The 17026-nt window shown below is 45.9% G+C and overlaps 1 long non-coding RNA gene across 1 annotated transcript in view; it reads left to right on the forward strand.

The window, feature by feature from the left end:
• The window catches only part of LOC130360836 (uncharacterized), a 51736-nt gene extending 35257 nt beyond the window's left edge, over positions 1 to 16479 (forward strand). Inside the window, exons 2-3 of the long non-coding RNA XR_008890818.1 lie at positions 5638 to 5756; positions 16287 to 16479. This is a non-coding gene — a long non-coding RNA (uncharacterized LOC130360836). The remainder of the gene's footprint in view (positions 1 to 5637; positions 5757 to 16286) is intronic.
• The last annotated feature ends 547 nt before the right edge of the window (positions 16480 to 17026 follow it).

Below are 17026 nucleotides of genomic sequence, written 5' to 3' on the forward strand. Positions count from 1 at the left end.
TTCTTCAGAGACTTCGTGACAACCAACTCTATGCCAAAATTGAGAAATGTCTGTTTGAATGCCAATCTCTTCCTTTTCTAGGATATTTGGTCTCTGGCCAGGGACTACAGATGGATCCAGACAAACTCTCTGCCGTCTTAGATTGGCCACGCCCCTCCGGACTCCGTGCTATCCAACGCTTTTTGGGGTTCGCCAATTATTACAGGCAATTTATTCCACATTTTTCTACCATTGTGGCTCCTATCGTGGCTTTAACCAAAAAAAATGCTGATCCCAAGTCCTGGCCTCCTCAAGCAGAAGACGCCTTTAAACGACTCAAGTCTGCCTTTTCTTCGGCTCCCGTGCTCTCCAGACCTGACCCTTCCAAACCCTTCCTATTGGAGGTTGATGCCTCCTCAGTGGGAGCTGGAGCTGTTCTTCTACAAAAAAATTCTTCCGGGCATGCTGTCACTTGTGGTTTTTTCTCTAGGACCTTCTCTCCAGCGGAGAGGAACTACTCCATCGGGGATCGAGAGCTTCTAGCCATTAAATTAGCACTTGAGGAATGGAGGCATCTGCTGGAGGGATCAAGATTTCCTGTTATTATCTACACCGACCACAAGAACCTCTCCTACCTCCAGTCTGCCCAACGGCTGAATCCTCGCCAGGCCCGGTGGTCTCTGTTCTTTGCCCGATTTAATTTTGAGATTCACTTTCGTCCTGCCGATAAGAACATTAGGGCCGATGCTCTCTCTCGTTCCTCGGATGCCTCAGAAGTTGATCTCCCTCCGCAACACATCATTCCACCTGACTGCCTGATCTCCACTTCTCCTGCCTCCATCAGGCAGACTCCTCCAGGAAAGACCTTTGTTTCTCCACGCCAACGCCTCGGAATCCTCAAATGGGGTCACTCCTCCCATCTCGCAGGTCATGCGGGCATCAAGAAATCTGTGCAACTCATCTCCCGCTTCTATTGGTGGCCGACTCTGGAGACGGATGTTGGGGACTTTGTGCGAGCCTGCACTATCTGTGCCCGGGATAAGACTCCTCGCCAGAAGCCCGCTGGTTTTCTTCATCCTCTGCCTGTCCCCGAACAGCCTTGGTCTCTGATTGGTATGGATTTTATTACTGATTTACCCCCTTCCCGTGGCAACACTGTTATTTGGGTGGTCGTTGATCGATTCTCCAAAATGGCACATTTCATCCCTCTTCCTGGTCTTCCTTCTGCGCCTCAGTTGGCTAAACAATTTTTTGTACACATTTTTCGTCTTCACGGGTTGCCTACGCAGATTGTCTCGGATAGAGGTGTCCAATTCGTGTCTAAATTCTGGAGGGCTCTCTGTAAACAACTCAAGATTAAATTAAATTTTTCCTCTGCATATCATCCCCAGTCCAATGGACAAGTAGAAAGAATTAACCAGATCTTGGGTGATTATTTGCGACATTTTGTTTCCTCCCGCCAGGATGACTGGGCAGATCTCCTTCCATGGGCCGAATTCTCGTATAACTTCAGGGTCTCTGAATCTTCCTCCAAATCCCCATTTTTCGTGGTGTACGGCCGTCACCCTCTTCCCCCCCTCCCTACCCCCTTGCCCTCTGGTCTGCCCGCTGTGGATGAAATTTCTCGTGACCTTTCCATTATATGGAGAGAGACCCAAAATTCTCTCTTACAGGCTTCTTCACGCATGAAGAGGTTCGCGGATAAGAAAAGAAGAGCTCCCCCCGTTTTTTCCCCTGGAGACAAGGTATGGCTCTCCGCTAAATATGTCCGCTTCCGTGTCCCTAGCTACAAGTTGGGACCACGCTATCTTGGTCCTTTCAAAATTTTGTGTCAAATTAATCCTGTCTCTTATAAACTTCTTCTTCCTCCTTCTCTTCGTATCCCTAATGCCTTTCACGTCTCTCTTCTCAAACCACTCATCCTCAACCGTTTTTCTCCCAAATCTGTTCCTCCCACTCCTGTTTCCGGCTCCTCGGACGTCTTCTCGGTCAAGGAAATTTTGGCTGCCAAAAAGGTCAGAGGGAAAATTTTTTTTTTAGTAGACTGGGAGGGTTGTGGTCCTGAAGAGAGATCCTGGGAACCTGAGGACAACATCCTTGACAAAAGTCTGCTCCTCAGGTTCTCAGGCTCCAAGAAGAGGGGGAGACCCAAGGGGGGGGGTACTGTTACGCCGAGCGCTCCGGGTCCCCGCTCCTCCCCGGAGCGCTCGCTTCACTCTCTCCGCTGCAGCGCTCCGGTCACGTCCTCTGACCCGGGGCGCTGCGATCCCGCTGCCAGCCGGGATGCGATTCGCGATGCGGGTAGCGCCCGCTCGCGATGCGCACCCCGGCTCCCCTACCTGACTCGCTCCCCGTCTGTTCTGTCCCGGCGCGCGCGGCCCCTCTCCCTAGGGCGCGCGCGCGCCGGGTCTCTACGATTTAAAGGGCCACTGCGCCGCTGATTGGCGCAGTGGTTCCAATTAGGGTATCACCTGTGCACTTCCCTGTATTACCTCACTTCCCTTGCACTCCCTTGCCGGATCTTGTTGCCTTAGTGCCAGTGAAAGCGTTCCTTGTGTGTTCCTTGCCTGTGTTTCCAGACCTTCTGCCGTTGCCCCTGACTACGATCCTTGCTGCCTGCCCCGACCTTCTGCTACGTCCGACCTTGCTTCTGCCTACTCCCTTGTACCGCGCCTATCTTCAGCAGCCAGAGAGGTGAGCCGTTGCTAGTGGATACGACCTGGTCACTACCGCCGCAGCAAGACCATCCCGCTTTGCGGCGGGCTCTGGTGAAAACCAGTAGTGGCTTAGAACCGGTTCACTAGCACGGTCCACGCCAATCCCTCTCTGGCACAGAGGATCCACTACCTGCCAGCCGGCATCGTGACAATATACATTTGGTATGTCCACATTTATATGATCCTTTATGTCTCAGCCAGGTCGGCTTAACCGAACCAATTCTGTCGGAAAACAGACTTGGTTAGATTCTCTGTCCAATTGACAGGGCCTTTTTGGCAATGCATCTAAACCCCTGTGAGAATACCTCCTGAAAGGCTGGGTCATATTTGATAAGTGGCATATACTTATGTAGAATCTGTTTATATTCATGACTGTATCGTGTGGAAAAATTAATAGGTGTAGAGGTGCATTGTGGCATATTGATGTTACTACATGGTCTAGGATTGATCAGTGTGTTATGATCCTTTAAAGATGCAACTTTTCTCCGTTACTCCAAATGGTGTCCTATCTGGTAAATTTCATTAGAAAAATCCATGTCCAGAGAACATTTTCTGCGTGCCCTGACCATCTCCCCAATAGGGAGATTCTTCACCACATGGGGTGGATGGCACGAGGAAGCATGTAAGACGGAGTTTACCACTGTACTCTTTCTATGTGTACACGTAATAATTTTGTGCCTTTCCAAGTCCCCTCGTAAGTGTAAATCCAAAAAGGAAACTACACTGGTTTCCTGGGACACAGTGAATTTCAGGTTGCACATATTGTTGTTTAAATATGCAGTGAAATCTGTAATGGCCGCCACATCCGACCCCCATATAAGCAGGAGGTCATCTATTTAGCGACCATACCAGAAGATAATATTGAATTTAATACCATTTATTATCCCTTTAAGTTGTAACATAATGCAAACAATGATTGGCTAACCTGGGGTCATGTGATCTTGCTGCTAGTTGTAAGGTATGCTGGGCTACCCTGACGTCATCTTAGCGTTACTTCCTTATCCTATCATGCATTTAGGCTAAAAACAATAGTAAGTATTCATGAAATGTGGTGTAGCTGAACGTATTTTTACTCCATTAATTCATGTGGTGTAAACTGTGTACCTGCACCAAATTTATTACATGGTGAAGGGCATGTGATAAATCTGGTGCTGATCACATTTCTTACACCAGTACTCCACTTAGGTGTTTTTCTGCAATTTTTTGTGTGACTTTTTAAACCATGTGACAATTATGCGACTTTTTAATAATACTGTCCACAGTCAGTTTGCATGCTGTTTTTTATTTGCTGGTGCAATGCGCCAAATGGTGACACTTTTTTTTTTCTTTAAAGTCACCTTTCTATAAATTCCTGACCACTGCAAAAAAACAACTAAAAACGCGTCTACCACAGCAAAACACAGGAATGCATGCATATGAAAAGTTGCACAAAATACTGCGACAAATTTACCCATTAAAACCTGAGTAAAAGGCTTCATATACCCCCATATGTTCCTCATCCCTTCTGATATAATAGCGTTGTTGCCATAGCATTGTTGCTCGGTGAGACGTTTTTCCCCAAACTTTTATGATCGTGTTCACCAGTCTCGCTCATCTCTTAAAACAAGCATTTATTAATATTCTAGTAATCATAGACAAATTCATGAATTAATGTAAAGAGAAAAAAAATTGGTGCTGTTGAGAAAAGATCTGTTTCATAAAAAAGTGTTATGTAAATTTCCAAGGATGATCTTTAGGAGATACTTTAAGAAATGATGGCTTCATCTTATCCGATTTTAAGAAGAGAAGGGAAGACGATAGGGTCCTTTAACTATAAATAAAGGTCATGTTAAAAACTGTATAAATATTTACGTTAAGAAAACCAATGGATACTCACAGGTCCAATATAAAACAAATATGCTAAACATATTAGACCTGATTTACTACTGTAAATTCAACTCTTATGTCAGGTTGTGCACCAGAATTAGTAAATTAGTAAATCAGGGCCAATTTATTTTGCAAAGTTTCATGAGAGTGACCTGAGCTTACTGACAGTTACTCCAAAAAAATAAAAAAAAATCAATAGTAGAAATTATATATGTCTAAGACTCTATTGTCAGGACACAGGTTGAGACATGCAGCTCTATTTTCTACCCTTTCTCTGCCCTGCCTACTTGGATGATGCATTATAGATAGCAGCCCCCAACTGGGCAACAGTCCCTCACTAAGTAAGTGCAAGGAACAAGGATAGGAAAGACCAAAGGCTCAAGGTCAGCAAAACAAAGTTAGTACCAGGATATCAAATAAAGGTCCACAGTCCACCAGACAGAGAGATGGTCAGAAGCAGGTCCGAGGGTGGAAGTCCAGGACAGCAGAGATAGGTCCAAAATGTTAGGCAGAAGAGGTTGTTGAGGAAAGAATCTGATATCTGAAGCACAGCAATACAAAACAGCAGACAACAGGTATAAGGCTATGAAGACCAAATTCAGGCGACTGTGATAAGCAGCCACCTGTTAAAATCTGGCGCTGTCAGATAGCATGGGACATTGGGGCCACACTACAGAGGAGACCGCAGTCGCAATGCAGAAAAAGTTAAATTCACTAAACATTTTGCAAATGGTAGGATTGTTAGGGTATTGTTATTCTGATTGCATAAATAGAAATAAATTAGAGGAATGAATAATTACAAATATAAATATAATTACAAAGAAGTAACAGTGATGAGATTGGAGAGTTAATTGTAATACATCGTTAATGAGAAAGAGTAACAGTAAATGATACGGCTTAACGGAATGTCATCTCTACTTGAAGTATTGGGAGGACGAGACGACCATTGGGGGAACTATCCCAAATTCTTGATAGGCTCTTTTTTTTATTTATTGTAAACCATGTTATTGGAATGTTAATATGTTCAGTTAATCAACTTTACCTCTGCTAAATATTGTCCACTTTTTTGCTGCAGGACACCAAATTGGAATGCTTCCGCTTGAAAAGGTGCCACTGAGGGTGTGATACATACGAGCTGCTGGATAGCTACCTAGGAGATGGCCCTGAAATACATTAAAAGCTGTCATTAAAAGGGTACTCTGTCCTTAGATATCTTTTCCCCTTTCCAAGCCACTGGACACTCCCCAACCGCCCCCCCCCCCCCCCCCCCCCCGCAATCTCCGGCCCGGCACACCTGCGTTCTGGACATTTATGTTCATAACGCCAGCTTTGGGCGGCTGTGGTCGTGATGTCACTCCCCCTCTATTCATGTCAATGGGAGGGTGCATGACGGCTGTGGATCGCATAGGGAGTCCGGATGCTTGGAACCCCCCGGTGATCAGACATCTTATCCCCTATCCTTTGGGTAGGGGATAAGATGTCTAGGGGTGGAGTACCCCTTTAATTTCCCCATGGAGGTAGGTTCCTTGTAGTACAGTACGACTTATGATGAGATGCACCTGAAACATGTCACTTGCTCTTCCACTATGTCATTTGGTGTATGTCACTTGGTTCCAGGGCACTTTACATCTGATAAAGGTAACAGTACATAACACTAACATGGGACCGTTGAGCATTACACAGAGTAACTTGCCGACAGACATAGAGGGGAGAGGGCCCTGCTCACAAGGGCTCGCAATCTACAGGGAGAGGGGAAGGAAACAGTAGGTGAGGGGACAGCAAGTCATCTGTGAGCAGTCGGTAAAGTAATCATTAGTGGTGCAGTGGCAGCAGGATTATTGAAGGTCGTAGGCTTGCTTGAATAGAAGGATCTTCAGGTTGCTTTTGAAGGTCTTGATGGTGGTTGAGATGTGCTGGGGTAGTAGGTTTAGAATAAAATTTTATCTATGCAACATTGCCACACTGAAATTTCTTTCCTTTTGCTCGATATTCTAAGGTGACTTTAGGCAATATTTTGTCTCCCGATGATATACTATAGCAAGCGATTCATTGCGGAAGAGAAAAACAAAGAAGATAGTAAATTAAAGCAATCTCAAAATAAACATAACAATGGCGACTGTCACGATGCCGGCTGGCAGGTAGTGGACCCTCTGTGCCAGAGAGGGATTGGCGTGGACCGTGCTAGTGGACCGGTTCTAAGCCACTACTGGTTTTCACCAGAGCCCGCCGCAAAGCGGGATGGTCTTGCTGCGGCGGTAGTGACCAGGTCGTATCCACTAGCAACGGCTCACCTCTCTGGCTGCTGAAGATAGGCGCGGTACAAGGGAGTAGGCAGAAGCAAGGTCGGACGTAGCAGAAGGTCGGGGCAGGCAGCAAGGATCGTAGTCAGGGGCAACGGCAGAAGGTCTGGAAACACAGGCAAGGAACACACAAGGAACGCTTTCACTGGCACTAAGGCAACAAGATCCGGCAAGGGAGTGCAAGGGAAGTGAGGTAATATAGGGAAGTGCACAGGTGAAAACCCTAATTGGAACCACTGCGCCAATCAGCGGCGCAGTGGCCCTTTAAATCGCAGAGACCCGGCGCGCGCGCGCCCTAGGGAGCGGGGCCGCGCGCGCCGGGACAGAACAGACGGGGAGCGAGTCAGGTAGGGGAGCCGGGGTGCGCATCGCGAGCGGGCGCTACCCGCATCGCGAATCGCATCCCGGCTGGCAGCAGGATCGCAGCGCCCCGGGTCAGAGGACGTGACCGGAGCGCTGCAGCGGAGGGAGTGAAGCGAGCGCTCCGGGGAGGAGCGGGGACCCGGAGCGCTCGGCGTAACAGTACCCCCCCCCTTGGGTCTCCCCCTCTTCTTGGAGCCTGAGAACCTGAGGAGCAGACTTTTGTCAAGGATGTTGTCCTCAGGTTCCCAGGATCTCTCTTCAGGACCACAACCCTCCCAGTCTACTAAAAAAAAATTTTTCCCTCTGACCTTTTTGGCAGCCAAAATTTCCTTGACCGAGAAGACGTCCGAGGAGCCGGAAACAGGAGTGGGAGGAACAGATTTGGGAGAAAAACGGTTGAGGATGAGTGGTTTGAGAAGAGAGACGTGAAAGGCATTAGGGATACGAAGAGAAGGAGGAAGAAGAAGTTTATAAGAGACAGGATTAATTTGACACAAAATTTTGAAAGGACCAAGATAGCGTGGTCCCAACTTGTAGCTAGGGACACGGAAGCGGACATATTTAGCGGAGAGCCATACCTTGTCTCCAGGGGAAAAAACGGGGGGAGCTCTTCTTTTCTTATCCGCGAACCTCTTCATGCGTGAAGAAGCCTGTAAGAGAGAATTTTGGGTCTCTCTCCATATAATGGAAAGGTCACGAGAAATTTCATCCACAGCGGGCAGACCAGAGGGCAAGGGGGTAGGGAGGGGGGGAAGAGGGTGACGGCCGTACACCACGAAAAATGGGGATTTGGAGGAAGATTCAGAGACCCTGAAGTTATACGAAAATTCGGCCCATGGAAGGAGATCTGCCCAGTCATCCTGGCGGGAGGAAACAAAATGTCGCAAATAATCACCCAGGATCTGGTTAATTCTTTCTACTTGTCCATTGGACTGGGGATGATATGCAGAGGAAAAATTTAATTTAATCTTGAGTTGTTTACAGAGAGCCCTCCAGAATTTAGACACGAATTGGACCCCTCTATCCGAGACAATCTGCGTAGGCAACCCGTGAAGACGAAAAATGTGTACAAAAAATTGTTTAGCCAACTGAGGCGCAGAAGGAAGACCAGGAAGAGGGATGAAATGTGCCATTTTGGAGAATCGATCAACGACCACCCAAATAACGGTGTTGCCACGGGAAGGGGGTAAATCAGTAATAAAATCCATACCAATCAGAGACCAAGGCTGTTCGGGGACAGGCAGAGGATGAAGAAAACCAGCGGGCTTCTGGCGAGGAGTCTTATCCCGGGCACAGATAGTGCAGGCTCGCACAAAGTCCCCAACATCCGTCTCCAGAGTCGGCCACCAATAGAAGCGGGAGATGAGTTGCACAGATTTCTTGATGCCCGCATGACCTGCGAGATGGGAGGAGTGACCCCATTTGAGGATTCCGAGGCGTTGGCGTGGAGAAACAAAGGTCTTTCCTGGAGGAGTCTGCCTGATGGAGGCAGGAGAAGTGGAGATCAGGCAGTCAGGTGGAATGATGTGTTGCGGAGGGAGATCAACTTCTGAGGCATCCGAGGAACGAGAGAGAGCATCGGCCCTAATGTTCTTATCGGCAGGACGAAAGTGAATCTCAAAATTAAATCGGGCAAAGAACAGAGACCACCGGGCCTGGCGAGGATTCAGCCGTTGGGCCGACTGGAGGTAGGAGAGGTTCTTGTGGTCGGTGTAGATAATAACAGGAAATCTTGATCCCTCCAGCAGATGCCTCCATTCCTCAAGTGCTAATTTGATGGCTAGAAGCTCTCGATCCCCGATGGAGTAGTTCCTCTCCGCTGGAGAGAAGGTCCTAGAGAAAAAACCACAAGTGACAGCATGCCCGGAAGGATTTTTTTGTAGAAGAACAGCTCCAGCTCCTACTGAGGAGGCATCAACCTCCAATAGGAAGGGTTTGGAAGGGTCAGGTCTGGAGAGCACGGGAGCCGAAGAAAAGGCAGACTTGAGTCGTTTAAAGGAGTCTTCTGCTTGAGGAGGCCAGGACTTGGGATCAGCATTTTTCTTGGTTAAAGCCACGATAGGAGCCACAATGGTAGAAAAATGTGGAATAAATTGCCTGTAATAATTGGCGAACCCCAAAAAGCGTTGGATAGCACGGAGTCCGGAGGGGCGTGGCCAATTTAAGACGGCAGAGAGTTTGTCTGGATCCATCTGTAGTCCCTGGCCAGAGACCAAATATCCTAGAAAAGGAAGAGATTGACATTCAAACAGACATTTCTCAATTTTGGCATAGAGTTGGTTGTCACGAAGTCTCTGAAGAACCATACGGACATGCTGGCGGTGTTCTTCTAGATTGGCAGAAAAAATTAGGATATCGTCCAGATATACCACAACACAGGAGTATAACAGATCACGAAAAATTTCATTGACAAAGTCTTGGAAGACGGCAGGGGCATTGCACAGTCCAAAGGGCATGACCAGATACTCAAAGTGTCCATCTCTGGTGTTAAATGCCGTTTTCCACTCGTCCCCCTCTCTGATGCGGATGAGGTTATAGGCGCCTCTTAAGTCCAATTTAGTGAAGATGTGGGCACCTTGGAGGCGATCAAAGAGTTCAGAGATGAGGGGTAAGGGGTAGCGGTTCTTAACCGTGATTTTATTAAGACCGCGGTAGTCAATGCAAGGACGTAGGGAGCCATCTTTTTTGGACACAAAGAAAAATCCGGCTCCGGCAGGAGAGGAGGATTTACGGATAAAGCCCTTTTTTAGATTCTCCTGGACGTATTCGGACATGGCAAGAGTCTCTGGGGCAGAGAGAGGATAAATTCTGCCCCGGGGTGGAGTAGTACCCGGGAGGAGGTCGATAGGGCAATCATAAGGCCTGTGAGGAGGTAGAGTCTCAGCTTGTTTTTTGCAGAAAACATCCGCGAAGTCCATATAGGCCTTAGGGAGACCGGTTACTGGAGGAACCACAGAGTTACGGCAAGGGTTACTGGGAACCGGTTTTAGACAGTTCTTGGAACAAGAGGACCCCCAACTCTTGATCTCCCCAGTGGACCAATCCAGGGTTGGGGAATGAAGTTGAAGCCAGGGAAGTCCAAGGAGAATCTCCGAGGTGCAATTGGGGAGGACCAAAAGTTCAATCCTCTCATGATGAGATCCGATGCTCATAAGAAGGGGCTCCGTGCGGAAACGTATGGTACAGTCCAATCTTTCATTATTTACACAATTGATGTAGAGGGGTCTGGCGAGACTGGTCACTGGGATGTTGAACCTGTTGACGAGAGAGGCCAAAATAAAATTTCCTGCAGATCCAGAGTCCAAGAAGGCCACTGTAGAGAAGGAGAAGGCAGAGGCAGACATCCGCACAGGCACAGTAAGACGTGGAGAAGCAGAGTAGACATCAAGGACTGTCTCACCTTTGTGCGGAGTCAGGGTACGTCTTTCCAGGCGGGGAGGACGGATAGGACAATCCCTCAGGAAGTGTTCGGTACTAGCACAGTACAGGCAGAGGTTCTCCATACGGCGTCGTGTCCTCTCTTGAGGTGTCAGGCGAGACCGGTCGACCTGCATAGCCTCCACGGCGGGAGGCACAGGAACAGATTGCAGGGGACCAGAGGAGAGAGGAGCCGAGGAGACGAAACGCCTCGTGCGAACAGAGTCCATATCTTGGCGGAGTTCCTGACGCCTTTCAGAAAAACGCATGTCAATGCGAGTGGCTAGGTGAATAAGTTCATGTAGATTAGCAGGAATTTCTCGTGCGGCCAGAACATCTTTAATGTTGCTGGATAGGCCTTTTTTGAAGGTCGCGCAGAGGGCCTCATTATTCCAGGACAATTCTGAAGCAAGTGTACGGAATTGTACGGCATACTCGCCAACGGAAGAATTACCCTGGACCAGGTTCAACAGGGCAGTCTCAGCAGAAGAGGCTCGGGCAGGTTCCTCAAAGACACTTCGGATTTCCGAGAAGAAGGAGTGTACAGAGGCAGTGACGGGGTCATTGCGGTCCCAGAGCGGTGTGGCCCATGACAGGGCTTTTCCGGACAGAAGACTGACTACGAAAGCCACCTTAGACCTTTCAGTGGGAAACAGGTCCGACATCATCTCCAGATGCAGGGAACATTGGGAAAGAAAGCCACGGCAAAACTTAGAGTCCCCATCAAATTTATCCGGCAAGGATAAGCGTATCCCAGGAGCGGCCACTCGCTGCGGTGGAGGTGCAGGAGCTGGCGGAGGAGATGACTGCTGAAGCTGTGGTAGCAACTGTTGTAGCATAACGGTCAGTTGAGACAGCTGTTGGCCTTGTTGCGCTATCTGTTGTGACTGCTGGGCGACCACCGTGGTGAGGTCAGCGACAACTGGCAGAGGAACTTCAGCGGGATCCATGGCCGGATCTACTGTCACGATGCCGGCTGGCAGGTAGTGGACCCTCTGTGCCAGAGAGGGATTGGCGTGGACCGTGCTAGTGGACCGGTTCTAAGCCACTACTGGTTTTCACCAGAGCCCGCCGCAAAGCGGGATGGTCTTGCTGCGGCGGTAGTGACCAGGTCGTATCCACTAGCAACGGCTCACCTCTCTGGCTGCTGAAGATAGGCGCGGTACAAGGGAGTAGGCAGAAGCAAGGTCGGACGTAGCAGAAGGTCGGGGCAGGCAGCAAGGATCGTAGTCAGGGGCAACGGCAGAAGGTCTGGAAACACAGGCAAGGAACACACAAGGAACGCTTTCACTGGCACTAAGGCAACAAGATCCGGCAAGGGAGTGCAAGGGAAGTGAGGTAATATAGGGAAGTGCACAGGTGAAAACCCTAATTGGAACCACTGCGCCAATCAGCGGCGCAGTGGCCCTTTAAATCGCAGAGACCCGGCGCGCGCGCCCTAGGGAGCGGGGCCGCGCGCGCCGGGACAGAACAGACGGGGAGCGAGTCAGGTAGGGGAGCCGGGGTGCGCATCGCGAGCGGGCGCTACCCGCATCGCGAATCGCATCCCGGCTGGCAGCAGGATCGCAGCGCCCCGGGTCAGAGGACGTGACCGGAGCGCTGCAGCGGAGGGAGTGAAGCGAGCGCTCCGGGGAGGAGCGGGGACCCGGAGCGCTCGGCGTAACAGCGACATTCATTATGCTAAATAATGTACCATTCCGAAGAGTCGTCCAAGACAGGGAAATCATTGCCTTTGAGAAGTAATTTCCCGTTGACTACACGGGGGCTATTTTATGTTGAACTCTTCAGATTCTCGAGTCAGTAGAGGACACTAAATCAAAGTGAAGCCCGGTGACTAATTTCTCATACATTTTTTTTATCTACTAGCACAATCACTAGCCACTCGAATTGCTTTCCAGTACTTTCCAGTACTTCAGCTTACCACAGCACATTTTCCATTAACCATTTTAGCTCTGCAAGACATCTTAAATATGGGCTCACAAGCTTTATAGATTCCCATTTAGGTGGAAACTGCTGACAGTATCACAAAAAGCCTCTGTGTTTTCTAAAGCATGTATCACTTTACACACTCATAGGCAGGTGTATGGTGAATATACTATTATCATGTTTCCTAGTAAAATAATCAACTTGCTTTTGTGATCCAATAAAATGTAATCTGCCTAGCACTGGTGTGTATATGTGTGTGTATATATATATATATATATATATATATATATATATATATATATATAATTTTGTAAAGAAGTAAATAAGAAAAGCGATTGTTTTGCCAAGATGTACAACAAATAAATATTTTTATATCTGACAGTGCCCATTTAAATCAAATATAACTAAGCTAACCATTGCTCTTAAATGGGTAATCCGGCCCTAATACATCTTATCCCCTATCCGAGAGCTCGCAAAGGTGGGTGCTGAATGAAAGATTGCGGGGGTCCCAAGCAGCGAACCCCCACTATCAGACATCTTATCCCCTATCCTTTGGATAGGTGATAAGATGTGTTAGGGCCGGAGTACCCATTTTAAGATGCCCATACAACCTTAAAAGCTGTGTGCCGATATCACCCGATCAACCTATACTCATGAATGTTTGGCTCAGTCATATGTGTCTGAAGAGATGTCCTGTCTCCGCCACTGATTGGCCGAGAGGGAAGATCCTGCAAGTGAAACCAGCTGCTTGTCTCTGAGGAGGAAAGCACAGAAGACACCAGGCCTGCTCAGTGGAGAATGGGGTCTGCAGTAGACCAATGGGGGAGTTGTGCTAATATCTCCCACCAAATTAAGGTTTATGGACATGTAATGTGGGAGATAGACATAAAATAAAAGTGGATCAATAATCGCAATATGACATTTCCCACAAATCGTGCAGCCCTATTCTAATAGATGCTATGAACGAGCACTGATAAAGCTGGAGTTGCTAGGCTGTGACATACATTCCTGAGGAAATCTTGCATACAGAGTAAATTGTGACTGAGAGACACCTACTGTAATCTGGACAGATTTGGGGGTGGCATTTGAAAACCTCTGTTTTGGCACCAGGGGTGATAATCCTGTTTTTTTCTGTCACACAACATTTTCAGTTTTATAGTAACCTTCCCTTCGCTCATCAAAGGTAAAGCTTTACAGCTCCAATCTTCATCTATACAAAACATTGTCATCATTGCACAAACAGGACAAATACTTTAAATGGTCAAATCAGTTATTTTAGGAATTAACTAAAATTAACTAAACTCTAAAGGAAAGTCAATAGAAAGTCAGCAAAAATGGTGTTGTCTGCCAACTTTTGGAGCCCATTGTTGTTTCAAATTCCCTGCCTAGCAGAGCAGAGGATCTATCTGGTCATGATGTCCTTCAGCACTCAGCATTACTAGCCCCTCCCCGGGTTACACCCCTGAGTAAGTTCAACCAGGCAACTCCAACATCTTATCTGAACATTGGTCAGACAAAATTTTAATTTAAAGACATAAGATTACATTAGAAATGTTGGCTCTAAAGAAGAATTTCCAAATCTCAGTTTCCAGTTTATATAGAACTTCCTGTACTTGAATTGTGAAGAAAAATAATAATTAATATGATTCAGACTTTCTGTGGCATCCAATAATTACACCAAATGATGACAGTCACATCTGGGGGTGACATCAGAAGCTTTCAGTTCAATGTTATTGTTCCTTATGAGATTCATCTTCTATCTTGTATTAATAAATGCCACCATGACATCTGTCACCCACAAATCCTTACAATAAAATCTATTTGCCATTTTGTCCATGCTATACAAACCAGCACATTTACAGGGCGGCATTTCATCCCTTTAGCGTTTTAAATGCTATTTACGCTATTATATTTACTTGAGCGCTTATTCAGCAGTTTATGTTTTACTACTCTATTATTTGTTTTTCTTTCTTGGAATATAATTGGGCTTGTTTATTGCCAGTGAGAACAGCGCAGAATCTAAGAGAAACAAGAGAGAAATTACATTTTGGGAGAAAGTTATCACTAATACTATATAAAGAGATTGTAGAGAGCAATAATGAGCAATCCAGCATAATGTTTTGCTGAAAAATAATGATGACATAGAACTTTATTGTACGGGCGGCCAATAAACAGCAGTTTGCCACTGCCTCTGCCTGGTGAGGATAGATGATAAAACAATATTTTTACATTTTCAGAGATGCATGCTGACAAGTGTTTAACAAGTTAAATTGGTGGGGGGAAAAAAATAAATTTAATGCACAGCAGGATAGAAAATGCTGAATCTGTTTACATAAAACACAAACTGATACATAATACGCATCAAACATTCTAAAGAGTCAACAAGGAACTGTTGTGATTGAAGGCAACAAAGACACATCTCTTCATCATTTTGTTTGTGCACTCTAAATACGGAGCTCAGCAAAGTCATACAAAATATTAAGTAATCTTGTAGGTTTTTTATTAATAACATTTATTATATATCTTTATTGAGACCAAAGCTCCAAACAGAGGGTAAAGCCCAGTTTATTAGACCGAATTTTATGCTGATTTCTGCAATGTGATTTCCTAGCAAAAATCGATGTAAATCCCACATAATAATGTAACATTTTAGTAGTTATGAGTTTTTGGATGCAGCAATGTTTATTTTGCATTTATTTTTTTGCTTAGTTTGTTTGAGATACAGAAAAAGGTAGATGTTTTGAATTTTTCAATATTTGGGTTATTTTAAATGTTTTGAAGGATACAAGAATGGCTGTCTGACCAATACATTGCAATATTGCTGTGTATTGTGATTTTATTGATTTCCTTTTACATCCTACAGCCTTCACTGTGTGGGGTGTATGACCGGATGATAGAATGGGCCCCATCCTTCTGTCTAACCCTCACAGTTTTCTATCTCATCCACACACTTTGAAGGCCTTCTAAAATGTCAATGTTTTTTCCCCCTCACCTTCTAAGGCTGCATTCACACTTTGTTTTTACATTACGGGTGCCGGATCCGGCTGGGGGAGGGGCAAACCGGGCTCTACCTTACCCCAGCCGGACCAGCACTGAACTTCATTTATTTTAATGAGCCGACCGGAGTCAAATGGTGACTCCGGTCGGCTCATTTTTGACCCGTATCCGGTTTTGCGACCGGACCTAAATTAGTAGTATACTACGGTCAGGAAACCGCATACGGGTCAAATATGAGCCAACCGGAGTCACCATTTGACTGCGGTTGGCTCATTAAAGGAAATGGAGTTCAGCTATGGTCCGGCTGGGATACGGGAGAGCCCGGTTGCCCCTCCCCTAGCCAGATCCGGCCCGTAATGTAAAAACAAAGTGTGAATGCAGCCTAAGACTCATTTTAAATTATTAAAAATGCTTATTTTTTCAAGGCAAGTTGAAATTTTGTACTGGCATTGTAATTTATAATGTATTCTGCAGCCAGAATAAAATTATTTGTGGGGCAAAATTGAAAAAAAAAAAAAAAATGACATGACATGCTAACTTTATTTTACAGGTCAGTATAACTACAATGTTGCCTTCATTACACATAGCATGTGTATTACATCCTACTTATCTATTTGCAGTTTGCAGTTCCGTAGTATTTTAGCAAAAGTAACTTAGTAAAAAAAAACTATAATTTTAATGCTGAAAGAATCCTTTTCCCTTTTGTCTCATTTCTCCTCAGGTATCTTCATATGCTGTTTAGAATAGACAATAAGACACCCTGGTCATTGTGGTCTGTCTTATAGAGATATCTTACATAAGTCAGCGCTCAAATTAATTCTATGAATCAACTTTGTGACTCATGATTCAGCTTTCAATTAGTAATGTGTTTTCTTTTAAAAGTTTTAATTACTTGACTGTTGTTCTTTACAAATTAAATACGTGTGCAAAATGGTAATAATAAATATGATTCCTATGTGCTTTAATTATTAATTTGGTAGCGAACAAAGTTTTGCACAAAAAATAGATTATATATATATATATACCACCTAAGACGGTGAAAAGCAAAACGTGTCAACTACAAATGACATAAAAAAGAGTACCTGTGCATTGTATACCAAGTTTTTTTTTTTTTAACCTAGAGTGTAAATTTTTTTTAAATACATTGCTTTATTATCTAATATTGATTCCAAGTTGTAGCATGGATGTAACAGACAGAGGGTGTAGATACAAGCTCCAAAGGGTACCGAAGTAACCACCTTGTTTTCACTCTAAAACCCTTTCCTATGAGAATCTGACCTTTACTGTAGGAGATTAATAGGTGGCCACATAAGAGAATGGTCCAAGTGTAGGTGATGACTGGACCTGCAGACCAATAGATGCCATGTCAGTCACTGAGGGGACAGGCAGAGAAATGTACAGTTAATGGCTGAGGTCTTGGGCTGGCAGCATGTGTATGTGGTCAGAAACAGGCAAACAGGT

Source organism: Hyla sarda, chromosome 3 (assembly GCF_029499605.1).
Source record: "Hyla sarda isolate aHylSar1 chromosome 3, aHylSar1.hap1, whole genome shotgun sequence".
Taxonomy (NCBI): Eukaryota; Metazoa; Chordata; class Amphibia; order Anura; family Hylidae; genus Hyla; species Hyla sarda.